The sequence below is a fragment of the Phalacrocorax aristotelis genome, chromosome 14, assembly GCF_949628215.1.
Source record: "Phalacrocorax aristotelis chromosome 14, bGulAri2.1, whole genome shotgun sequence".
NCBI classification, from domain to species: domain Eukaryota; kingdom Metazoa; phylum Chordata; class Aves; order Suliformes; family Phalacrocoracidae; genus Phalacrocorax; species Phalacrocorax aristotelis.
In genome coordinates this window covers 15,177,751-15,204,751 of record NC_134289.1, presented here as the reverse complement: position 1 = coordinate 15,204,751, position 27,001 = coordinate 15,177,751, and the positions used below count along the sequence as shown (strand labels likewise).

Sequence of the window (27,001 nt, the reverse complement as noted above, 5' to 3'; positions counted from 1 at the left end):
GATTTTACAACCATTCGTTAAGCTGTCTTACCTGAAGCCAGCTGAAATGGAAGGAAAGGTAGGCTGCCCTCCAGATTGACAAGAATCAAATACAAAAAAAGGACAAATAAAAATTAGTAACTTCAATTCTATCCTTAGTCTCTTTGAACAACTCCTTATTGATACAGAATAAAGAACACCATAGAAATTTTTAGTAGTTTGCTATCCTAACAAGTGTTTTGAGATTTTTGGATAAACAGAGATTTTGCAGTCATACACATTTGTGGGGTTTTTTGTTGCATGCATTAGAATCCCAGACCTTACAAGTTTTTACAGACCAAGAAACTAATTAAATCAAATTAAGGTTTTTTATTTCTCCTGAATAAGAATTTCAGGCCTAGATCCGTTAGGAAGGCCAATTACTATTCTGGGTAAATATCCCTGCCATTGGTGTCTAACAGTCAGATCTCGATTTTCTGTGTTGATTATTTTTAGATGTTGGATGTACTGCAGTATAAACATAGAAATGGATATTTTCTCTTGTAAACACAGCACAACCCAAGGCTCATAAGCGGATGCAGAAATCACTCGAACATTCAAATGACTTATTTTTGTATGAAGATAGGTTTGTCAACGGGCTGCTGGTGGTGCTCTGCTTCACCAACCTCTAACAGAAAAATTGTAACCTGTATTGCTACTGTTGATCAGAACAAGAAAAAAGCTGAGGGTGGTTGTTTGGGACCCTTGGAAAAGTAAGCCCCCGAGATTAAGACAAGTAAAGAGAAAGTGGGGTTCTCGGCATTATCAGGTGCTTTTAGTTTTTTGTCATGATTTACCTACCAGAAAAACAGAACTACCACTAACTGCGTTGCCTTTACTTCACACTGGTGAGAGTTTCCAGGCAGGTACAGAAAGCTCCTCCCGAGCAGTGAAAGGTAAGGCCTTTGGGGAAGGTTTCTGACAGGAACACTCCCGTCAGCTTGTCCTTGGGATGCTTAAGCCTTGTAAACCGCTTTCGATGGAACGCTCTAGCATTATTTACCAAATAGCTGGGAGTTCATTTCCTTCTCAAAAAGAATATCAAATACCATACTTCTCCATTTCTCACCCACTTTTTAAGGTAAAAGAAGGGTATTTAATCAAGTTTCATTAACAATTATATACGTGAAAAATACCTACTGCAGGCAATACAAAATTCTTAGCTAGCCAGCATTAAAAGTAGCAATGAAACTCAGGACATCTCTGTTTAATTGTCTTCTAACAACACAAATTTGACTGACTGATGGACGGGTGACACTGCGATGTTGCCTTCCCTTGCAGTGTTGTGACAAGATGAAAATAACTTAGATTCACGGTAATGAACGCTGATGCCAAACATTCGAGCTGAAAAATACAGACAGATGCACTTGTCCTGCAGCTCAATTCCTACAGAGGTATTAATTTGGAATCCTCAAAATCCCAATTACAGATAGTTTAGTTATGCTTAATTTCTTACACAACATTAATTCAGAGATTACACTTCACATTAAAGAGTACCCGTGGACAGAGCTTGCTTACGCAACCAAGTATATTTCCAGGCACAGTTATATACTGGGCGATTAAAAAGAGGAGTAAGGTGACACTAGTTTTCAGTAGAATAGAAGCTTCATTAAAGAAGAGCTACAAGGTTTGGTAAAGAAAGTGACCGTAAAGGTATCTGAGGTTCCAAATCATCTTAAGTACTGGAAAAATCACCTGATGGCAGATTGCCGAAAAGAAGGATTCTTTATTTGCCTAGGAAGGCTGTGAGAACATTCTTCTCCTGCCAAAGCCACATACTGATAAAAGATTATGGCTTGATTTTGACAGTGAGGTTTTGTAAACAGAAACTGTCAGAATAGGCTATTTGGAAAACTATTTAATACATTTAATATGGGAATATACTAAATAAGGACTTAACAGGACATTATAGAATATCTCAAGTTGGAAGGGTGCCGTAAGGATCACTGAGTCCAACTCCCTGCTTCTTGCAGGTCTACCTAAAACTAAAGCACGTGACTAAGAGCATCATCCAGACGCTCCTTGAACTCGGACAGGCTGGGTGCCGTGACCTTCCCTGGGGAGCCTGTTCCAGTGACCGACCACCCTCTCAGTGACAGAACCTTTCCTCACATCCAATGTGAATTTCCCCTGAGGCAGCTTCACTCCGTTTCCTCGTGTCCTGTTGCTGGTCACCAGAGAGAGGAGATCAGCACCTTCCCCTCCGCTGCCCCTCTTGAGGAAGGTGTAGACTGCGATGAGGGCACCCGTCACCCTTCTCTCCCCCAAGCTGATCAAACCAAGTGACCTCAGCCGCCAGACTGACGTCACCCCATTTACTCTTTGATTTTTGAAATTTAGAATTTGAACTTTAATTCGTATTTGAAATTCTGAAATTTACTCTTTGAGCCCAACCCATCAACCAGTTTTTACCCAACATATTATGGGCTTGCCTAGCTTTACGCCGGACATTTTGTCCAGACGGATACTGTGAGAGACAGTATCAAAAGCTTTGCTAAAATCCAAAAAGTCAACATCAACCTCAGTAAGTCACTCATCTAACTGAAATCTCCTCCATGCCACTTCTTCCACATTGCAAGCTATGGCATTGTTTTCCAAACAGGATACCAAGAGCAGGATGCAGCCTATCAAGGAATTCTGAGATCTTTACCCGAGTGCCTTCTTCACAGTACATGGAAGGCAAATCATGAATCACAAGTTGTGACAGTTTTGGCTTCTCCACCCAGATAAGAATCAGCTCTGAGTAAGGAACGAGCTTGAGACCACTGCTCTAAATACAGAGCCAGTTAAACACACTGGCAAAATCCATCTGCAAGGAGTCAAGAAGAAGATACTGTCAAATAATTCAATGCATTAAACATTTAAAGAACTTCTCATATAATATTCAATAAACAAAGGTGAAATGTGTTTTCTTTTTATGCAGTCCTCTTGTTTCTCAGTAGATTAACTCCACTTTTCAATGCAAACAAAACAAGGGAAAAATAGACAACTCTTTTGTGTGAATCATTACACATCAAACCCAGCAAAGAAGAATGAAAGTAACTGCATAAAAGACAGTTACAGTTCAAAGGCCTGACTGTGTAACTCTGGCAAAACAATTGACGATGATAAACAGATTTTAGTTTCTAAAAGCTGCACATACTATCATGAAAAATTTTTGAAATGGAAAGATGACAACCCTCAGGAATTTTAACAATTCTGAACTATATCTCAGACTTGAAATTAAGACTTTAAGCAAATAATAATAATCTTTTAGGAGTGCTTTCTACATGTATTTAGATGCCACTTTTGAAAACCTAAACTGAAGAGAAGCATAAATTTAAAGAGGGTTATTTGTGTTACCTATCAAAATCAGCGCATTCCAAGCTTCTTTACCTATATGCAGAGAGAATTTTTTAACAACTACAGAACATAAGGACAACAACAGAGGAATTACCCATATCTTAGAGGGTCTAGCCAATGAAAGAAATAACAGTATAAAATCAAGGAAAGGTAAATTGTGGCTTATTAGCTAGCTGAAATTATTTCCTAATAATGAGTTCTAATAAGGCTGCAGAAACCTGGCAAATTCTTGATCTCTTACAGCGCAGTACTAAAATACGTAGGGTGACGAACTGTTCCTAGTACTTACAAGGCTGCATCTCTTCCAGTTGCATGAACACAAAGTTCATGAGAAAAATCAGGGAACCGAATTTATGATACAAAATGGTTTGTGGAAAACAGGCTTGCTCCCTAAAACTCTACAAAGTGAGAAGTCACGAAAAATCCCTTTTGCCATGCATCGATACAGCACTGACAGCCCGTTAGGACGTGATCCGGATGCCTTCCTCACACAGAGCTGGAAAACCAAGTTCTGCTAATATTAGTGTATGTTGATATGGATAACCAGCAGGTTATCTGGAATTAGCCATTTAATACATCAATAACATACATCGTATTGACATGTAGGTGACAGAAGAAAAATATTATCAAGTAGAGTCCCTCCCTGGCTTGGATAACTTGAGGTTGCAGATCAGCCGCATTCCTACTTTTTGGGAACAAAATTCAGTTCTCAAATTTTTCTAGGTTATTGCATTTTATCCACAGGAAATACGCTAGACGAGAGGATAGCAAAATTTTATGATGTACAGTACAGAGCTAATTAAATCATTCTATAAAAAATGAATGTATTCTTAAAAGCTGCCCAACTCAGCAGATTTATTGTATAAAGCCACTCCATCATGATTAGTAAGTGGTTTTTAAAACTTTTAATAACTCAATGCAAAACTACCTTTTCATTAAATCTTAATATTCACTTTTTTCCCCTGCATTTTGTAGGCAGTAAGATTTACTCCCTGGAATGTTGAGGAAACAAGAATTAAGTTTGTTATAGGAAATTTTTATAATTGTTTCTAGAGTTCTTGATTGGATCTGCCACTAAAGTACAACTAGCTCTTCACCATTTAGGAGAGTATTCTTCATTCTTCTGACCTTCTAAGGTAGGTCCCTTCTTTTTTCCTAGAAAATACTGTACAACATATTTTGTTTTCTTAGAAAATAGTTTGAAAACTATATGCTAACTGGAGGACTAAATCACAACAACATGCACAAAAAGGTAACCCAATGAAGAGTGAACCCGGTATTTGTGTCTGAGTTGGAGGGCACACACTTGCAAATCTAAACACCGCCAACCATGGACAGCATTATTATTTTCAAGAGCTTTTTGTTTTGAATTTAACACGACCCTGACTGCTTGTTGTCATGAAAGAACTAAAGCCACTTTCCACATAAATCAAGGTGTTGACGGGGATGTCTTGAGGAATTTCTAGTGCGAATAACTATTCTTTCTCTTCCCATCCTTGAGAGATACTTAGCATTGCCTTGCGGAGTTCCCAGCTGCCAGAGGCGGCTGCAAATCATTGACAACCTGAACATTAAAGGGGAAGTTGCTTTGTACATGCAAATGTCATAATATTCACAAACCTGAAACACCAAGATAATTTGTCAGTATAAAACGATTATTTATGATCACAGATAAATTAAAACACTAAATATTACATTTTTGTAATATCTTCCCAGTTAACTTTATGTTAATATCTTCTTTTGGAAGACCTTCTTTACTTCACTTTCTGTGAAGATTTTTTTCCTTTGAGAATATCAAAGTAGAAGAAAAGTCTTTTTTTAGGAAATTAGAACCTCAAACTTACTTTTTACCTTCAAGACTATTTTATTAACACAGGAGTGAATTCCCCCCCACCCCAAAAAAAGAAAAATATATTCTACGAACATGGCTGTCATCTAAGGGTGTCATTCAAGCCTGCTAGGTTAATTATTGTTTAAAAGTCAGTCATGTAAAATTCCAGACCAACTCAAGCATCACATAAGCAACAGGACCACCATTATATGACTCTTCAGTCTAGAGTGAAACGCAGCCCAAGTGTAAGACGACCTTTCGGTCTAATGAATTCACGTAACTCTTTATGGGGCTGCAACAACGTTTAAGACACTGAGGACCATCTTACGTTATCTTCATTTTATTGCACTGTTGCTTGCAGAACAGACTGGAACTTAACTAGCACATGTCACAAACTATATGAGAAAATTTAACAAAACAACACAGTTTAAAAAGGTAAATTGTGAACTTCCTCAATTTATAATACAAAAATTGTTTGAAATTGATATCCCCCTTTCCCAAAGCAAAATTTGATACTGTAATTTTGCATTTTCAAAGATATTCAAATTCAATTTTAATTAAAAAAACTAAGATACTAATATATAGGGATGAAACCAGTACCTAGATTAGATAAAAAGTAATTGGATATTTTAGAGTGCAAATGTCATTGCAATTTGCAGACAACTTCAAAAGGGTATTGTTGTTTTTCCACCAATAAAATTGAGTGAGACCGAGGACAGATGTGAGCGAAACTGTATAAAGCCATTCCAGCTAGGCTTATCATGCAACCAGATATTCCTAGGTGTGCGTAGGTTTTCCACCCAACGCTTCTACGTGGGTGGATTTTCTTATATTTGATCATTTGTCTGGTATTTTAGATGTGCAGATAAAACAGAACGAACCTACTCTGTCCACTCCTACTACATGATCAGATCAATGCTTTGCCTTGGGCTTTGAGCATGAGCAGGAACAAAAAGTGAGTCACACAAAAAGGTGTGGGCTTGGAGCACAGCAGGCTGCCAGCCCGCAGCGAGCTCTGCCTCCACCAGCTGCATTAGCTCCTTCAAGTTGCAGCTCATTTGTCCAGATTGCCTCCTCCAAAAAAGCTTTTTCTCCATGAACCAAGTTACTAGAGTGAATGTTCAGTTGTTATTCAGTCCCAAAATAGCACATCCATCTGCTGAAACAAATGTATAATTAAAAGATTTATTGTTACATAAGCTATATATTCCATACTGTTCCCTTGTCAATTTTGGAAGGTGTTAAGCCAAATTCTCTTCTGGGGCTTCCCTTCAGTGTAATTTAGATCAGCTCATGATTCAGCCCATTATTTCGCTATTAACAAGCATAAGATACTGATGTGTCTAAACTCTCATGGGCAAACAATTCAGCTGCTGATCATTATTTCCTGAACCACCCGATTTCAGCCAAGTCATCCTTGTACAACTCCAACCTACACTGCAAGTCACGGCTTCCATCTTTGCATCTTCAGAAAGGATCTGAGGTTGAGGACAAGGCTAGTTCATGCTCAGCCTAGATGCCAAATTCCGCTCTGTATCAGGCTTCCTCCCCACTATTTTTAGTTTCCCAGTTCTTGAGCTCTTCCTCCATATTTTTTTTTATCCCTGTCAGGAATATGGTAGACCAAACTGCAGGGATAGAACCGAGACTACACAGTTTCAAACACTCCTTGTTAAAACCTTGAAACTCACTTGATAGTTTATACTTGAAATTTCAAGTTCGCTATATGATTTTTTTTTTTCACAATTCAGCTGCAGGTCAGCACCTCGGTATTGTTACAGCTCCTAGCACCAGTTCAAAACACAGGTTCACAGAATGCCGCTTGCCCTCTTTTCAGTTCTTAACAGCATGCTGAAGTAACCACACAACTCGATCGTGCTCTGCAGGCTCCAAATCAGATGTTAGTGCAATATGAATCTACCAGAAACTGCCGAGAGAAACCATCCCCGAGCCAAAGAACAAAATCATTCAGATGAGTGGATGCTTACGCTTGTTTTGAATTCCAGGCACATGAAATGATGTTGTCGTCTTAGACAATCTCGTGCTGCTGCATAGCTGAAGTAGATGTTAAAAAATGTTAAATGTTAAATGTATGTAAATGTTAAAAAAAGATTTTAAGATGGTAACAGGAACTGTAATCCAGCATCCAGAAAAAGTTCAAAACAAACTTGGCCATTACAGAATTCTGGAAAAAAGCCTTATTGCATAGGTTTTCATAATCTAGAAAGTACAGGCTACAAAAAAGGGAACTAATAGTACGTATTTTTTTGTACAATTATGGTTTTTAAATACTAGATGTTCATTATATCAATGAAATTAATTAATGTCTGATTCCATCTGCAATTTTGAACAGGGCATACTTCAAGCAAGGAGCTGGTTCAGAGAAAGGATCTTGTAGAAGCTTCTAGCATCCATAGTAAGACTTCAATATCTGACTAGGCAACCAAGAGTTTATTCTGATGACATGAAGCTATTAACTTGGGCTTTCACTGGATTACAGAGTTGAGGCTTAACAGCCGGTAGGACAGCTGTATTAAGTCTACAAGAGCACACCCAACGCAACACTTACTGAGGCCTTGTTCTGTTTCTGGTTTTCTAAGTCACCTCAGAACTCTGGCTTACTTCTCTTTGAAACACAAAAGGATTTATAACTAAAAAAAAAAGAACCGCTAACGCAGATTAAAATTAATAATGAAATATGGGGTAGTGCTTATATCTTTGCCAACAGACTATAACAATGGATTTGTGAATTTTCCTCGTTATCATTGATTCCTAGAACAACCTGTATTCACAATGTTTTTTGTGGCTTTCGTATTTCATGCTTATGTTGGCCACAGGATAGAAGTTACTATGTTTGGATGAAAATTGATTTTAGAGAAAAAGAGTTATGCTATTATTTAATAAAATTTATGGTTGCTTACGTTCCAAGAATAGCTCCACATTTAGAAAAGGAGCTATAAGTGTAACACAGAAGACTATATGGACTGAAATCTGCTAAACAGTGAAGAGTTCATGTGCTATTTCTTCAAGAGTAGGTATTTGCTTGAGCGTTTCCAATAATGACAGCCACTGAAGTACCTAATGAAGGAAAATTCTAAATATCAAACGAGAAGTCTATCATTCTTCCTTCCTATCAAAACAAACGCATTACCATCTGATATCTATAAAGACCTCCGCTACGCTTTACAACATAAGATGAGCTTAGCCTTGCATCTAAATTTCGCAAGGGCAAAAGCAGAAATCCAGCAAGCGTGTTCCTTCCCCCCAGGTAAGACAAGCGTTCCTATGACATTTGACAGAATTAACATTTATTTATATTGCTCATAAAGCTATACATTATTAATCAGCTTTTCACAGCCAAAATCCTGTGCCTTACATAAATGATGCATAACGCTTTTCCCTAGAGAAGCCGCTGTTCTCCAATAAACAAAGAATCCAGGGAAGTCTGTAGCATTTTATAAATATGAAATATTACCATAAAATACATGCAAATATATTTTGCTACTTTGAGGTACAGTAACCAGATTAGGGTGGTTTTATTGACACAACTAAATTTATTTGAAAAAATTCTGTTGGTTGTCAACTTTGTAATTTCTCCTTTATTACTTGACAAATTATTAGCTATTTTGTGGTACTAATTCCTCGATTGACATAATGGCTGACATACTAATTTCATATATCACCCACTTACCAACATATCAAAGGATACCAATTAACACATTAGCATAGCATAACTGGGGCAGCAGGGAGCAGAGAAGCAATAAATGTCTTAACTACATTTTCCCCAAAATCAATTGATACAATAGTAGGTGCTATGGATTTAAATTCTATAGATTTTATTTCTTTAACTCAACTCCCTCATCCTGAAATGAGGGGGTGCAACTGTTTTTCTTCTGCTACCACACAGTGGGTCAATTCTCTTCAAAGAGATTCAAAGAGTCAAATTCTCTTGGGAATTGAGGTATGCATTACACATACATTTCCCAGCACTGGAACCAATGGCTTCCTCTTAACCATTGCAAAAACCCTACCTCCTTCCAAATGAAAAGCCACTCTTCTCATTAATATCAATTTTACCCATATCTATACTTTTCCGGTGGAGCCATATTTGCAAAAGGGTTAAAACACAGTTCCTGTATCTAATTCAAAAGCTTTTATGCAAGTATGTATGTTCTAAATCCAAGAGTGTCAGGATAATCCATGCAGGCTTTATCCGTTACACATTCCTGAGGAGCGCTCAGTAACACGTAGCCGAGTTACAGAGAGTGTCTGTAAGACCACAGGGCTAATCCTGTATAGGATCCAGATACATCTACAGTGAATGCCTGAAACACTTAGTAAAACTAATCTAAAATGTTACAATATTTGTGTTTCTTAGCTTCAGACATTCTGTAATCTCATCTATTATTAAGACTCCCCCGTCTCTGCAGCATTTCGACTCTGAGCAATTAACCAAAACGCATCAGGTGATTATACAGTAACACACATGCTGTTAAGGCATCGCTCCTCTTGTGTCTGAGATGGGCTAAAACAGTTAAGAAAATGCCTTTATTTCTGTGTAGCACATATTAATTATATTACAGGCACAGTGTTTTTATGATAAACCTAAAACTGAAGAATCCATGCTCTATGAAGGTGATGCTGGGGGGGGACCATCCGTAGTTAAGTAAATCTTTGAATGAACGAGTATATTTAGTTTTTAGAATTCTTTTATGATTAAGATTATCACCTTACAGACAGCATTTGAAGCACCTGGAAGGACAAAGAGAAGAGCACAAAGCAGGGCTAAACAGCATGAAAACCAGAGAGAAATATTTCTGGACAGATACTAAATTGCACTCTAGTCTTGGATTAACAGGGAAATAATAGTAAAGCCGCCAAGAAAAATTTAAGTAATCCATACAAGGAGCCTGTCAAGGGAAAAAAAAAAAAATGTTAGGTAAGGGAGGGAGAAAGCACCCCAGGAATCATCGACAGACCTTCCTTCTGACACATCTTCCTTTCAGTCCTACAGCTTTGCCTTTGCACCAGCAATTCCATATTAAATTTAAGTATCCTACTTACTTTATATAGCCCGTTACCATAGTATCTAAGCACCAGTTACGTGAAACAGCAGGTGCCACAAGGTAGGAAGATGCCATAACACACATTTGGGAAGGGGAAAGACACACAGAGCAGTAAAGTGTCTTGCCCAAGGTCACTTGAAAAGCCCACTGCAAAGGAAGAAAAAAATGTGTCTCAACTTTCATACTGTGTTAGACCATCATACAAGCATTAGACCATCTCTCCATTTTAAATGGAAAGGGAAGATCAGCACACAAACACTAAGGACGGCAACAGCTTTTGACAGTGTTCACCCCAGTTTTGACAGTTTTGACCCTAGGCGTTAGAATATTTGAGGGCGGGGGAATCATTAAAAGACCAAACTCTTCCTTGCAGGAGAACCCAACTGAAGTCCAACTACAAGGGCTGTTTGAGAAATACAATGCATTGCATTCGCCTGTCAGTAATACTCCATTTTGGAAGAAATGCCTTCTTGATAACAGTTCATTTCTCGCTTTTTAGGAGACTTGGGAATTTTCCAGAAGACTGAAGTAGAACAGCACCAATTTAAGGTGGAAGGTCTACATACAGACACCTGCTCAGGAAGAATTTTAGACCAGCTTGCCATCTTGATACAGGCTATCAAGATGCCATAAGTCAAGAAAAGGAGAGAGTTTCTCTTCTTTTCTGAACTTATGGAAAGGTTGATCAGAGATAATACAGCAAAATTTTTATATCATTTCTTCCTTGACAACATCCACATATTCTCCAAATGGAACACAAAGGTGTTGGTTGAAGTTCAGCCATTTAATAGGTGAGTGCATGGAAGCAGTTCATGAGAAAAAATTCTATCCGAAGCCCCACACTAAAAACATATTCATGCAGTAGTTCACAAAAAAAAGCGCGCTCTTTGGCAGATCTCCCTTGAGCAACAATGGAGCTTGGGGTCACAAAGGGAAGATTTCTGCCTTGCAGCTTGCAAACGGAGGAATGGTGTAAAGAGGACACGTCTCCTACCAGCTCGGCACACAGACATCTTTCAACAGGTTTGGGAAAAATATCAGGGAGGAGTGATTCGTCGTTCTGTCTGCGCTTGCTGCGAGACCCTCCCACCAGCAAAGCCCTTCAGCTTTCTGCATTTCTATTTCTTTCAGACTGTTCAACCAACTGTCTTGTCTATGCAGGCATAGGCTTTTCAGAACAGAGATTGTTCCTTATTATTATATTTTTCTGAAGTTCCTGTTTTAGAAAGTAGGGGCTTTTGAGCAGCCACAGGAGTTAACTGTAACACAGCAATGAGTTATTTAAATGTGCCGGTGATTTGCCTTTAAAATATGTATTTATCGCCAAATGAACCAACACACTGAATCAATACAGTAAGACCAGCAATACAAACCATGAGGTTTCTCTGTATTTGAAGCACGGCAGCATTCATTTCTTGACATGCACTGGTAAGAACGATTCCCTCCCCGCATCCCTTAGGTAAAAGTTTCCCTCAGCACTTAAAGTCTACTCATGAGCGAAGCTTTGAGAAACAGATCTGGACATCTTCTGACCAGGCAAAAGGAATAAAAAAAAAAGCTCCAGGAGTAGATGCCGGAGCAGACAGAAACACAAGATTATTTTGCTCTCTTTAGCCGACAGGCGGGTGTTGCCATTGGAGTCAACTGCTACACCCTAACAGCTCGCAATGGTGGGAATAAGAAGCAAATTGAAGTAAATACAGCAATGACCAAGCCATCCATAATTAAAGTTAGTAGCGGAAAGCTCCCGTGGCAGGAATAGGAGTAGCAAAAGCACTGGTAAGGCTTAATTAAAAACTTGTTGTGTTTGGATATAGATGCCCCCCAATGACAGCAGCTCTGGTAGAAGTGTCTGAACGAACAGAATTCCTCTCCTTTCCTCACTGATATGTAAGTGCTTCCCTAATGGGAAAGTATTGCCATCGTATCCCTGACCCCCACGATCTCTCATGACAGGACAGACATATAACTAACCACTTATAAGGTAAGCTGAGAAAGCTGGTGATGCAGATCACACTTGCATTACAACAAACAAAGATCCATAAAAATCCATATAAAGTATCCACAGAAAGTGCTACTGCAAACCTTAAGAATTTAGCAAGCCTATGAAACATTAATCCTTGTCAAAGTTAAATATCTTCTATTTTTAAGATTTTGTTTGGCTGCAAATGGCTGTGATCCCTAATCCAAGTATTGCGCTTGTAACAGATGTTGCTTTAATAAAGTGATCTGCGCCGGAGATGCTTATTAAGCTGCACACAACAGCACAGGATTTACTGCTCCAGTGCTCATCCTCTTTGATTTCTGCTCCTCTGAATGGAAACTTTCTATTAGGCTGGCAAAAGCAGATTTCAAAACACAATGCAACAGGCTCTGGCAGACCATCGAGGGAGTAGTTTAAAGGATGGTAGTGCAAGGCATGGATATCGTAACAGGCAGGATCCCCAAGGCAGCTAGAATACATTGCTTTGAACATCTACTTCGTGCCAGTTGTGTAGCTATCCTATTAATTACCAAGGACTAGCAGACCTACTTTGGAGCACTGCTTTTAAGTATATTCAAATTAACTGAAATTAATAATTCTAATGGATTAGTGGATGGAAGAACATCTTTATTCTTTTATTCAACCACCACTTGTGAGCCTTGTTTGACAGCTAGTAGCAGGGGTGGAAAAGCATGTTCCACAGCTGCAAGGGACCTAAGGACGCAGCAGGGTTGAGTCGACTGTGCGCAAGGAAAAGCCGGTATCTGTTCCTGGAGAGCTCAAGCTCTGTTCTGGCCCTCTGAAAAGGCTTTACGGTTCAACGGGGTTTTAAAGCGACATAAAACATTGCTTCCACAAAAAGAGCGGAGTACTTATTGTTAGATCATGAGACAATTCACAGATTCAACTCCTGATCATGCTGCTATCTCCGAACATGACCCTGCACGCACATAGTTTGGTGGATTACGCTTTGAAAATTCTCCCTTTATTGTTGAGGGGGGTTCACTGTTCCGTGCTGATGCAACTTCTGCAGCTCGCTGGGCTTTTTGGTTCAGCACTATAAAATACATCATTCTCAGAAACCTGCACAAGTGAAAACTCCCGAGAACTGTATAAACAAGTATCAGAAGAGATTTTGCGCTTAGGTCTGCCTGCCATCTCAAGTAGTTTCCATTTTGATCTGATGTGTAGAAATGCTAACAATACTGAAGGAAGAGCAGGTAACTATGGACATTCAAAAAAAAAAAGGGACATACTTTCTACTGAGAAACCTATTAATAATTGAAGATGGACTCATATCATACCAAAAATATTGGGATTTTTTGATCTAGATTTGGTCTCCTTTAATGGCTATCGCTGATTAGAGGATTAGGAAAGCCAAGGTAGGGGATTTTCTTTTCCCCTGCACAAATACACGAAAATAAGTAAGACATGACTATAGAAATTTTAAGTTCATAATTTAGACATACTAGAATTATTATTTATTTCAAATTCCTGCATACTGACTTTGCTTTCCAACTGTTGCTGCTGTTCTGTCCACAAAATTAAGGTAGAAAGGAAGATTTCTTTTTCCTCTTACAAACAGGACTAGGTAAACAAACACGACATTTTGGTAACGGGAAGTGCCTCTACTGCACATTAACAATATAAATGTCATTGGCATTGAATACAGAACTGGCCAAATTCAAGAGCTTCAAACAGCTTGCTGGTAATGTTCAAAGAGAAGGAACCAGCTGAGCCCCAGGAGCTGGACTTTTTGTGTATTCAGGTACAATTCTGCAGGTGACAGCTGTTCCCGTGCTATTGTCAGCGACACCTCCTTCATGTGAGCTGCTCGAGACATCAGTCCTTGCAGGCCTCACCCAATTCATGCAACTACAGCAGAGCTTAAAGATAAAAAGGTCTAGACACAGCACACCTAGAATTTAGGTCATTTTATAACTGCTAGCTTCGAAGAAATTGAATGTCTCTGCTTACTAGAACACCGTGGCAGTATTTACGGTACCATTACTTTCAAGTCGGCTGCTGTGTCTCTGGAGAAGCACTTCTGTTATTGCTCCTAAATCAGGCATTTCTTTCTCTCTTCTATTTTTTTTTTTGACCTCCCAACTACCATCATCACCACTCAAAGCGCTTTTGTAAATATTTACGCAGACAGTTGCAAAGCTGAGACCCCAAATGCAGGACTAGGGTACGGGGGGTCAATGCAGACAGAACGTCGGACGTAACACTCCATGCACAGTGCTCTGCAGGGACCACTCAGAAACAAGGCATATCGCATTCCCAAAAAGGAAGCAAAACTGGTGTTAGGACAAAGTTATTAAAAAAAAAATTCAGCACTAACGCCTTCTTTCAATGGAACCAATTTGTAAAGGTGAAAGACACCATCAAGACATTTTGCTGGTTCTTTGGGACAGATCTCAGCGCATGAGCACTGACGTAAACGCTCTGTCTTTGGTTTCCTGGTTTGGTTACCTAAACCTTACTGAAGGAAACACCTGCAAGATGAGCCATTTCTATGCTCTCTTTTATTCAACTTCTAGTAGTTATGGAGTAGCTTCTGACATTCTGCAGAGGGTTCAGCAGTCACAGGAGGTAATTCCTCAATTCCAGCTGCCAAACTGCATTGTAAAATAGACTAGTATTAAATATAATCCTTCCTTTTAATACTTGTTAGAGCTATCATGGATGACTAATGGAAGAAGTTCCACAGGTCCACAGCCGCCCATAAGAGGTTAGATGGATTTACAGGATAACCTATGGAAAAGCAACCCAATCCTCCAAAGTTTGAAAAACCCTCATCTAAATGAATTTCAGTTTCTGAGCAAACCTTAGCACCAGCATGAACTGTATCCCCTCTTACAGCATCAATGACAGTTTGCAGTTCCAATTAAGCGTTGTCTTCCACATCCTAAACCAATGCTCTGACCACCATGCTGTTAAGGATAAACACAAGCGGTCTCTCTCTCGCCAGACAAAACTTTTCCCAAAGCAAATGTTCACAAACGCTTATGCATCGCACAATTTTCTGACCAGCTCCACCTCACGTATCAACACCATGTCCTTTTTTTTGTGCCTCTAATTTCTACCCTTAGCTTAAAGAAATCTTACCAGGACATTAAGAAAAGTTTGTTCCTTACACAAGAAAGGACACATTTCTTGAAGAGTTCTCCAACTGATTAGCGTTTTCTTTAGTTAGTTCCAATGCCACAATTTTCGTTTTGTTTTTTGTGGTTTTTGTTTTGTTTGATGAGTTTTTTTGGTTTTTTGGGTTTTATTTTTAATCTTAACACTTTTATGAAAGTTATAATCATGGTATAATGAATAGGAAAGTTTTAAATTTCTGAAATTTCATCTATATAAAAGTAGGAGTAACATTTTTTCCCTTGCTAATTATTTCCAGCTTAGCACCCTATAGCCTGTTTTCCACATTTAGTCCCATGGCTAAAACTACTTAGAAAAAAAAAAAGAAAAAATACCCCATTTTTTCAGGTGGTCACAGTCACAGACACACGCTGGCGAAATATTGTCTCACCCTTCTGACAGTTCAGCTTGTCAGTCAGAAAAAAACCTTTCGGTTTTGGTAGAAACCTGACAGGGTACAGCTGTATCCATACATCACCTTACCCGATTTTTTAGTTCAGTGTCAGTTCAGAGGTCAGCTGCTTTTTGTAGGTAGGCTGACTTGCATGTTGTATCGATCTACAGATAGAACTGCAGAATCCAAAGTTTACAAGGATCTTTTTCCACTTCCCTGGGCTACTCAGCACAACCCATACATGGCAAATACCTATCTGATAGATTGCTTTTTTTCTTTTTAAATACTACCAAGTTATCACTTCAGACTAAAATTTCAGCCACAATAAATTTCAGCCTGAAATTTTTTGTCTTTTTTTTTACCTTTTTTAAAGCAACTATAGCGCTTGCATATGTTTAACTTGGAAAGATTTAACAAGAGGGGAGACTACCAGCAGCACCACTTGCCACAAAACTTGGGCAGGCACCCAGTTAGCTTCCTGCTCCTTCCCAGTTAGATCAAAGCTGTTCACATTTGAACAGCCATTTTTGTGATCTGGGTGTCGCTAGGAGGAATGAAAAAATAGCCAAGGCTCCATGTTTTCAAACACTGGCCACTGTAACGAGACTAACAATTTCTGCAATTTTTAACAGCAGTTTGACTTCACATTTGAAAACAGAACTGAAACTCCAAGATTTATTCTCTACGGACGTGAGCGCTATCAGGACAGAGGACATATTCTGAGTTGGCGGCTCAGGAGAAAAGCAAAAAGCAGGACGTGAGCAACTGCCACTGCGAGTTTCCGAGGTTATGGAGACTATAAAACCGTACCATTTAACCTGCTTTAAAAACCACTCGTATTTCCTAAATCTACTACATATTCTGGAAACGCATTTCACGCATTTGGCAAAGCTAAGATTAGGCAATATTTTTACTGCTTGTGAAGCCTAAGCTACCAATTCAGAGAACATTCTGGAAGAGCTCTGAAATGGGGATGCTTACATACAAACTAAAATTATTCATTTCTGCAATATTGCATTGTTAAAACCTGACAAAAAACAAACAGCCAAGTTTGCATAAACATCCAAATTTTGCTCAACTTTCTATAGCTCTTGGAAAAAAATTAAGAACTGAAGAGTATTCTACCTCACAATTGGTTAGAAAGAATGCCTGCGATCAATACTGAAAGTCAGTCTCACCTGACATTTAAATTGAATTTCTGTGAGCACAACCCAGAATTCACAGTGAAAATTGAAGCTATTAAAAAGTCTATGCACAAGATTAACTTAGAATAGTATTTTAATAATTAAAAAATAAATCCAAATTTCAGAGGGCTGTCATTTTCCAAGCTTAACCAATTTTAAAGCATTGAACAGATTATACAGATTTCACAGCAATTGCAGCTATAATTTCCCTTCAATACAGTATTGCCACAAGGAAAGGAGAAGCAAGGATATGAATTGGCAGGCAGGAAATAAATTAACTCTCAAAACCAAAAATTTCTCCCTTATAAATACTACCTACTCCCTAGGAAGAAAATAAGTTGATGCAACAGCTCCGGTTGTTTGCCTCAGCATTCATATAATAAAACCCTTTATTTTACACATCCAGTTGAAGGCTCTGTGCTGTCTTGTCAATCCAGTACTGAACTGGGGGGGAAACAATATCTAAAAATGTTAAAATCTTTCTGACTCTCCACCCCCAAAAGTGTATGATTATATTGGCTCTCAAAACTGCAAAAGCTCATCAGCATCCTTTGTTTTCCCGGTCCCTTCCCTGTAAATTAAACTATTTTAACGTGACAAGTACATAAAATCATGTCTGGTTTGTTGGTGGGGGTTTTTTTGGAGAGTTTTTGTTGGTTTTGTTTGGTTGTCTTTTTTTAGTTTTTTGTTTGGGTTTTGGGTGGATTTTTTTTAATTTTTTTTTTAAATTGGAGCTTTGCTTCGGTTTTAAGTTCAAAGTTCCCTAGACAACATTTACCTTGAGAAAGCCAATAAAAACATATAAACGTACTGAAAGAGTTTAATTACTGCATTGTTTTCTATCAAAAAAAGATAGAATCACACAATCATAAGAATCATTAAGATAGTTAAGGTCATCTGAAAGAGGCTCTTCTCTCCACCTGTGGCACAGACTTGAATGAAAGGCAGGGTAAGAGTTAAACAACTGGCATTCTCTTTTTCTAGACTTGACAAAACATTTCACACATAACCCATCATACGTGAGATTTAGGGACAGATTATATGGTTCTGTCTTTTTTTAATAAAAGTTTTCAATACTACCTTTGTGTCTAAAGTTGAAAATATCGATCCAAAGCTAAGAAGAACTCTCCATGCAAATCAATTATGTAGCTATGCAAATCCTATCCCCCTTCATATTTGCATATGGTTTTCAACTTGTGTTTCTTCTAGGTTACAGGGACCCTACTGTCCTCATCCCCTTAATGAAAAAACGTGCAGGTGTTATCAGACCTCTTAGGCTGAGAGTTTTTCCTCTCCAAAAGAAAAACACATACGTATGTAACTCTTTTCTTAATATTTTACCTGTTGCTTTATATGATTTATGGTTACTGGATTGTAGAAAGTCAAAATATTTTAATATCTCTGGGGGTGGGAGGGTTGTGGTGCTTATTTGTCCATACAAAATGAGACTTAGAATAAAAACCAGTATGTACCTAATTCTTGGCTGCCCAACTGAAAATTATTTTGTATTTTTAAATTACAAGTGGAGAAAGCAAAAAGAAAATAAAATAGCCCACTTCATTTTAACTCCGCTTTCAGGCCAACATCTGTGATGTTCGAATCAAAGAGATGCCAGCATTTGAATTTCTAATCAACAGAGGTTGATTGCTGATATTATTTCACATGGCTAATACAGGTTGGGGTTTTTCCCCCTCAAATTTAAAACTGGTTTCCTTAAACGAAAAAAGTTCAAATCACAAAAAAACGTATGGGCCGACAAAGAGGTTTTCCGTTTACATGGTAAACTAGCAAATGAACACTGACATACAATCTCAACAGATATTACCACAAGGGAAACTTCCAAAATCGGTCACCATCTGCTAACACATAAAACTGACCACAAAGAGCCCGAATGGGTGAAAAAGATGGCACGCCAACACCACGGTACTCTGTCAGCAAGAGTACAACGCTGTAACGCTCTTTCCTTCACTAAAAATATTACGGACTGAATTGTTCAATATATAGTAGAAACACTCCGGGGGAAAGCATCATTTTCAAGGACCCAAAAGGTCAGATTAACTGTGCCCAACTCTGTCAAGCCCACGGATTCCCAATTTTCAAGCATAATCAAATCACAAGACCCAAAAAATTGCATGCTACCATTTAATTCTGGTAGGTCTATGGAAAAGGTCTCTCCATCAAACTGCCATTTCCAAAAGAAATGAAAGCCCTCAGTTTTCCCTCTGTCTACAGTTAAAATCGCCTTTCTGTGGTGAGAGAAACTCATCAGTTTTTATCCAAATACGCTTACAGGCATCTTCTAGCAGAAATATTGTACCTCAGCAAAGCGTCCTAAACTGCTTCTCTGCCAGAAGCTACCACAGTGCATCTGAAGTAAACGATACTAAAGGGAAATAAGAAAAACAGTATGATCTTGACTAACTCGGATGTCACCTGTTCTTCAGAAGTCTCCATTTTCACTCAAAAATTAGATAATCTGATGAGGTCGTTTAAAATACACAGCCATCCAGAAAAAAATACTTGACAGAAGCAGTGTCTTTTGTAGGTTGACTGAAAATCTCAAAAATTTTCAGAATTTGGTCTGAGAAGGTGGCTGAAGCAGTAAATTTACAATTATATAGTAAAAATCATGTCAGCAACTTCCTCCTACAAGGATACTAACGTTTGTAATTTAGTTTTTCTATCAGAACACTGAATTTAGAATTTACCAAAGCAAGGCATATTAAAAAAAAAGTTTTAAAAGCCACCTTTAGTCCTTACTTTCCATGCATTGTTGAGGAAAGTTGTGGTGTTTTTAGCATTAAAATGCCAGAATAATTCTTTATTTCAGGAATACAAAATAGAGATTGGAAGAGACAAAGGTCTCTTAGGGGACTTACTGAGATACATGATATTTCCAGGGACAACGGGTGTAGAACAGCAACACGTGAATATTCATCTCCACCTGATTCTGACCCTCAGACCTGACTCTGTCTAATGAAAATTTGGGAACCATTCTAATTAGAGAAAGCTCCAGCTCTAACATATTTTGTCCTTTTTAAGATGGAAGCACTGGGAATCAGTAGTTATCTGGTCTTATCTTTCTGCTTTCCCTTTTTTAGAAGATATTTAAGATTTTAAATGTCAAAAAGACAAACATTGACAGGTCACCTAGAGGGATTTCTTTCTTTCTTTCCACAAGATTTTTCCAGTTTTCCCACCCTATTGTGTGATGAATTGCAGTTGTTCAGTAACCAGTAATGTAAACAGACATAATTATAAAATAAAGACTGATGGAACAGGACTTCTGAGATGGCCTGCAAAAATTGAGCTGAACTTGTCAAAAATGTCGCTTAACCAGCGTTCCTTCTTCCATGCAAGTAACATCTTTCAGAGAGCAGTAACTCTTCCTTTACCTTTCATCTACAACTTCTAGGAAAGGTCACACTTACTCCATAATACATCATGAGCATAGAATTAGACATTAAAAGGTAAAGGTGAAATTGATACTAAAGATCTGTTTAGGTCATATGTATTATGGTTAACAAAGTTACTCTTGCATTCAGATGGTTTTGAGACTAAATGCATATGAGTGATATAATTGCCCTTGCCAATTCATATGTTATTCTGAATCTCTCCATCCGTGACAGACACTGGTTCTCCCGTGATCTTCCTCCTCTTCCTGCCAGTATCTGAGGCTTTTACCCTTTCACTATTGCCTTAACTCCTGAGATCATCCTTAGCTTTTCCTGTTACATCTCCAGGTGCTCAACCACATTAGGGTTCAGCAAGGCTTTCCACCACTTGAAAACATAAACCATCACATGCATTAATTAACAGTCAATGTCCACTCAGGATATTCAGCAAGAATTGCAATCAGAATTCAGACGTGTGTACTCAAACGGGAATAAGAAGAACATCCATGCTTGTATTCCAATACATTAAAAAATGATAAAATAAAATATTCTAAGTTTCATCACGTTGAACTTACAAAGCTGTATCTAGTTTATGGTGGTATAAGGGGAAAAAGATTGATTTCAAGGGTCAAATATGTTTCCAGTTCAAGAACTAAGTGCCAAGATAATTAATTCTCAATAGGAGTTCATTACAATTTGTAAATTAATTCATCTAGTCACAATCTTTGAGGTGACAAAGGTTCTCGAGACGTAGATTAAACTCTCAATTCAACCTCAGTTCCATCACCTCGTACTCTCACCTCTCCTCAAATTGAAAGCAAGAGCCATTCATTTGGAAAACCTATTAGTTCCCTATTAATAGAACAATGACCTTCTAAGTCAAAATTACTGTCTTCCTACTCAGGAAAATTTTTTCCTCCCTTGATTTAAAATAGACAATTGCCACAGTTAACTCTTCACTGATACTTTTATTATTATTACACTACAATAACTTTACATTTGCTCCACACAATCCACATACACTGTCACGTTGGTTTAACCAGCAGGTAAAATCGGAGATATAATAAATACGGAAAGGACGATGCCATCAATCAGAATAGGTTAGTGGTAAGTTCTGTATCTCCCCATTATTATTTTATGTCTGACAACATCAAAGCCTTCAGGAGAAATTTTAAAAACAACAGAGGAACAGCTAACCTTAAAAAATATTTCCTTTTTACCTCAGGCACCTGGCAGTTGTTTGCTACGGCTGGTTTTTTTTCTTTCCACATGCTTTACTTTTCTGCTAAATTTTTTAGGTGACATGATCAGAACTATTCATAGCATACTGAGAGCACGCCACCAAGATGTACAGTGTCCCGTCTGGCGGAGCTTAACTACACTTTTAACTTAGCTTTTAACTAAGCTCTCACTTACGGTATGCACAGAAAAGATGTTTTGAGGACTTCTTGATGGAATTGCTGTCTTTTAAATTTGCCTCATGCTTTCTATATTGCTATCAGGGCAGAAAAGGTTGCATTAGTCAAAACAGGTTTGCTCACGCCAGGGGCTCTAATCTTCCTGTGATTAGAGATAGGAGTTCAAAGCCCAGCCCAGTTTCTGAGAACTTTTATGCACAAAAGCCATCTTATCAAGGGTGGTTCTAAATTGTATGCGTCACTATTCATTTCACTTTTTTGACATTTTTGTATGCTTCACAAGGGGTATTATCTAAAACTCCCAGCTCTTATTAACAGGACGTTGCCCTGATTGACTCCAGTATTAATATCAAGGGTAAGGAAACGCTGCCCTGCAGCTAGGTAATAATTCATCACCACGGTACGTAGTACTAAGATGCTTGTTAGTATGCAGCTTAACAGATATTTGGCTTATCTGGCTCTCCACAAGGAACACCACTCTTGCTTTAAATTAATGAAGAGAGAAGTGGACGAGTGAATATTTGAGGAAGCCTACTTTAGTATCACAGAGGTTCTGATAAGCCTTGTCTTACCAGTATGTTCAATGCTGTCCAGCACAGTCCCAAAGCATTCCCTCCTAACAAGACTTTTCAGCAATTAAAATTTTCTTCCCCTACCTGAGATCTTCAGAAAGAATAGCAATACTAGCATTAATTAATGTCTCCAAATTAACTGTTACATCATGTAACAGTTACAACCGTTACGTGATTTGCACATGTACACCAGTGTGTCAAGACTGGAACACTCCCCTCTCTGAAATAATATAGCCATACTGGTGGATTAAATAAAATTCCTTTTTTATATCACAGTTACAAGACAAACATTCGGAAAGCGAGTAACGTTGTGAGAGGGTGGGTAACTTTCAGAAAGAATATACATGCGTTTCAGAGAAACATAGTTCCCAAGCGTACATGTGCTTTAATGGTCTGTTGAAATACACGGTCCTCTTTGCATCGTGCCAAATCGTCGTCACCAGTGCCAGTGACCGCGGACTAACGAGGTAGGCACCGGACTGTGGCACTCATTCAATGACAGGTAGCAATTCCAGATTTAACTTGTTCTAAAATACCATAATACTGCTAATGAAGGATGAATACTCTTTCCAATTACCACTGATGCCGTGACTTTTTAATGCGATATTTAGCACATTACCCTATGGACTAATATAGGATCTGTAACATGCTCCTGGTGGGATGGTGTTAGGAGACATCCTCACATTAACCAGTAATGAGGGATATTTTCAGATCGTATAGGAGCAATTGATGTATTTTGAGGGATCTGCAAAGTGCTGGTACTTTAAATCATCAAAAACAAAAGAAATAACTGACAGCGCTTCGTAATATAAGCCAAAAATCCTGAAATCGTAGCAGTAGGGAATTGCTTCTTTTGTAAGCAATCTGAAAATGAAAACAGAGCCGCTTCTGTGCTGTTAGGGACGCTTGCACCAGTTGCAACCCGGCAATTCCTCATACTGAGTCCTAGGAGGTAGTTCTTTTCAACTATTATAGCTAGACTCTTCCTGGTTTAAAATGAAAGGCTACAAAACAAAGTAAAATAGGCAGAGCTGGCAACACTATTAGCCAGTCCCCAAAAGCTGTTTTGCATCGCTTTTGAAAAGGAAAAGGGTATCTTCAAACCCTCCCTTTCTCAGAGATCCTTCTCAATAGTTCTCTCGGCTGCCAACTAACCACAGAACCATTCCCCTGTAAAAAGCTGTAGGAAATGACCACACGTAGATATTCACGTAGTCTGTGGGCAAGAGGTAATCTGGGTTAGTCCTCCCAGCCTGACCATGATTTTTGCTGGTTTCCTCCCACGTGTTTTTTTTATTCCTGCCTTTTCTCACTCTGGACAGGTTTTACACAGAAGTAATCTTTCACCCCAACAAAAACATAAAGCCCTACAACAGCAGCAATTTACAGACTAACTGCTGGTGGCTTTACAATTTTTATTGGTGGGCTTTTTTCTGTCTTTCATTTATTTGTTCGGGTTTTTTCTTTTTACAGTTACTGAAAGGGACACCTCATGAGATCTGATCAGGTTGTTATAGTTTAAGCCAAACGGTATGAATTCCCTGTCAGCCTATCAGTATCTTCACTTTCTCCACTCAAAAACCTAACACTAGCACAACTTTAGATGAGACATCAGTCAAAACACCCCCCTCAGTTGGAGGCTATCACGTGTTCTTCTAGTCTTGGGCATGCCAAGGCAAAAGCTATAATCTGAGTAGAAAGGTCTATAAAAACCCAGGCCCAAGTCAAACCGAGCACTACTTGCGCTGAACTTGCTTATTTTTCTTGAAGGGGTGGCCAAGGGCAGGGCCGACGGGCCATCGTAAGTCCCTTAACATCTCCCTCTGGTTTCATTTTACAAATCGGAATGTGGGATAGATAAAAGTTATTGACAGTCCCTTCGCGTAAGTTTTGTACATGACTCAACTGACGTTGATGCATTCAAAGTTCAGGTGCATTGGTACAAGGAACAATTTTACTCATCCCTTAACAAGAGCTATTTGCATACCTATAAACCACGGTCTCTGCTGACAAATTACTTTGCATAGGTGTGACCCCCATTGAGTTTATCACCAACATAAGCATTGACAGAGAGATCCATCAGAAAACATCAGAATATTTTTATTTCCTAGAAACATCAGGCTAAGAGATGCTGTGGATGCCCTGCCTCAGGCAGAAGTCACTACTGAAGATAAGAACTTTGCAATACATGAATATGAGTAGAACAGCATAACACTAACATTAAAATAAACCAAGAAAAAGATATGAGAAATGTTTCTGTAATTTCTGTTATTGACACGACAGATGTTAAATAAATAGTTCATATGTAGGACATAAAAGGCCAAAGGAGAAGAAAATTAAAAAAAGGGGGGGGGGAAGAGATTCCTGACTTGAACTGACACAAACTAAGGCTTTGCAAAATGGCACTAGTTTACCTGTTTTGTTCTCTTTAATTGAAAATTCATAAAAGATTCACTCCCTTTGCAAGACACTTTATTTGCTTCTAATTTCCTCCTCTTCCAAGTTTATACGCATACACGCTGTGAATATAAAGATGTAGCTAGTGATAGAGTAAAAGGAAAAAAGGTAACTGTGAGGCTATTCCAGAGACAAGAAAGAGCGAGTGTATCTCTGGGCAGTGCAAAAGCATGATGTGATTTCATCCTTCCTGTAATGCTGACCTATTGGAAATAATCTTTCTTTCAATAGCAAAACCATACTGTTATAGAGAATGGAATTAGTTTTCTTTGTCAAGATTAGTTATACAGGTTTTCGCCCGTACAGTGTCTTAAAATTTATGCTATGGTCTTGCAAAGATTACATGAATAAGTCAAGAGCACACAGTTATACATTATATTCAGGCATTTTTGAGCTTAGAGATTTACTAAGTACTGGCACCATTTCTCTGATGGATAAATCACGAGATATTGTGAAGGTTAGAAAATAGTGGTAGAAGCACACAACTCAGAAGTTTAATGCTCTTCAGAATCACGCCATTTATTTCTGTTTTGTTATCTGCCACGCTGTGCATCTACATTAGTTATCTGGCATCCTCTCTAATGCAAGATTGCTTTGAGGCTGTATTTATACAAGCAAGGGGTTTTGCATCTCCGAAGTAACCTCCCAAAGAGGCTCTTGAAGCTTCCGCAAATAAATGAAAATGTTTAGCAGAACTATACAGATTTAGTTACTGTTCTTAAACGGGCTGAAATTATAGCATTTAATTTTGGAAGAATTATATGAGAATAAAGAGACAACTAGGCAAACTAAATTATGTCTGATTATTAGAAGGTGACAACAGTTAAAAACTTCAGATTTTTGGAAGATAGATACAAATGGGGTTTGGCGTCTTAGATAATACCCAGGCAATGCATTTTCCTCGTTATGCTAATGCAGGACTGAGAAGAGCTAGTGAGAATAAAACTGTAGTTACTGTACCCATCCTATCTTGTTACCCTTTGCAGTATCAGCTGTTGTTCTTAAGATAACTGAGAGCTTAAAATGACCAAAAAAGCTATAGTATTCAGAACTTTAAAACTTTTATCTTCTTTCCACACTAGGGATGGGAAATAGAGATTACAATAAATTGTAGTTGCTGGATCTTCCGGTTGAATATCAGCTTACCGCTTTCAGCTGTAAAAATGCTAACCCTAACAAGCAGTGGGGAGATTCAGGATTCCTCTATCAGTCTAACAACATTTCATGGGATGATGCATTGCGCCAGCAATAAAATTGAAAAAATTGAGAAAAGCTCTTATCAAAAATCCGTTTTGCAGCCTGCCACAGGAAGTGAGGCAAGGTACAGTGATGGGTGAGAACGCAATAAAACATTTAAGGGTGGTGAAGGCAGGAGAATAACGACGAAACGCTTTTTAATTTCCTGACCTCCCAGCTGCCAGGAACAGACGGGATGCGGCGCCTTTAACGACCGCAAAAAGACCACAAAGCTGCATCCTGTGACCATCGTGCTCATGTGCATTCATCTAGAACGTAGCCCATACGGACATCTTGGGATCATCATGAAAGAAATCAGGCAAGATCTGGGATTTCCTGTCTTTTCAAACATTGCATGCTAATGCCCAGCGCTCACGTGAAATGACAAGGAAGCTGTCTGAGTTTTCATTCGGGGCGTGTTGGTTTTGGGTGTTTGGGGCTTTTTGGGAGGGTGGGGAAGGGTGTCTTATTAAATGGAAATTCATATTTGGGGAACGTATGTGAAAAAATCTGTTCTGTTTCCCTACAAATACCATAGTAAACCAATGTAGAACAAATGCATCCTTACTTTTACAGGTTAAACAACAAACCCACCCCCCCTAAAACCCCACCAAAAGTCTCGGAGACAATATCGATTTTCCGTCACAGTCCACAAGCACACCCTGATTTGCTGGAAAGGTTGGTCGCGCTTCTTGCACTAATTTGCCGTGTTTACTTTTTTTTTGCGTTCTCTTCCAACACCTATTCCCTCATTTACTGAGCAAGTGTAATTAGGGTTACGTGTCTCAGGACGACAAAAGCAATCGCTGATACAAAGATATCTACACACGACTGTCTGTAACAGATCTTGCAATCATCAGCACTAAAATTCCAAACTGCTCTCTAGCTGCACCATTACCTTTCTTATTAAATTATTACAAAAAGTATTCAATAAAAACACAATACTAGCAATTCTGCATG

At 38.5% G+C, this 27,001-nt stretch overlaps 1 protein-coding gene across 14 annotated transcripts in view; it reads right to left on the bottom strand.

The window, feature by feature from the left end:
- Nucleotides 1–27,001, bottom strand: part of KCNMA1 (potassium calcium-activated channel subfamily M alpha 1) — a 510,997-nt gene that overhangs the window by 316,196 nt on the left and 167,800 nt on the right. The gene's annotated exons all lie outside the window — the stretch shown is intronic.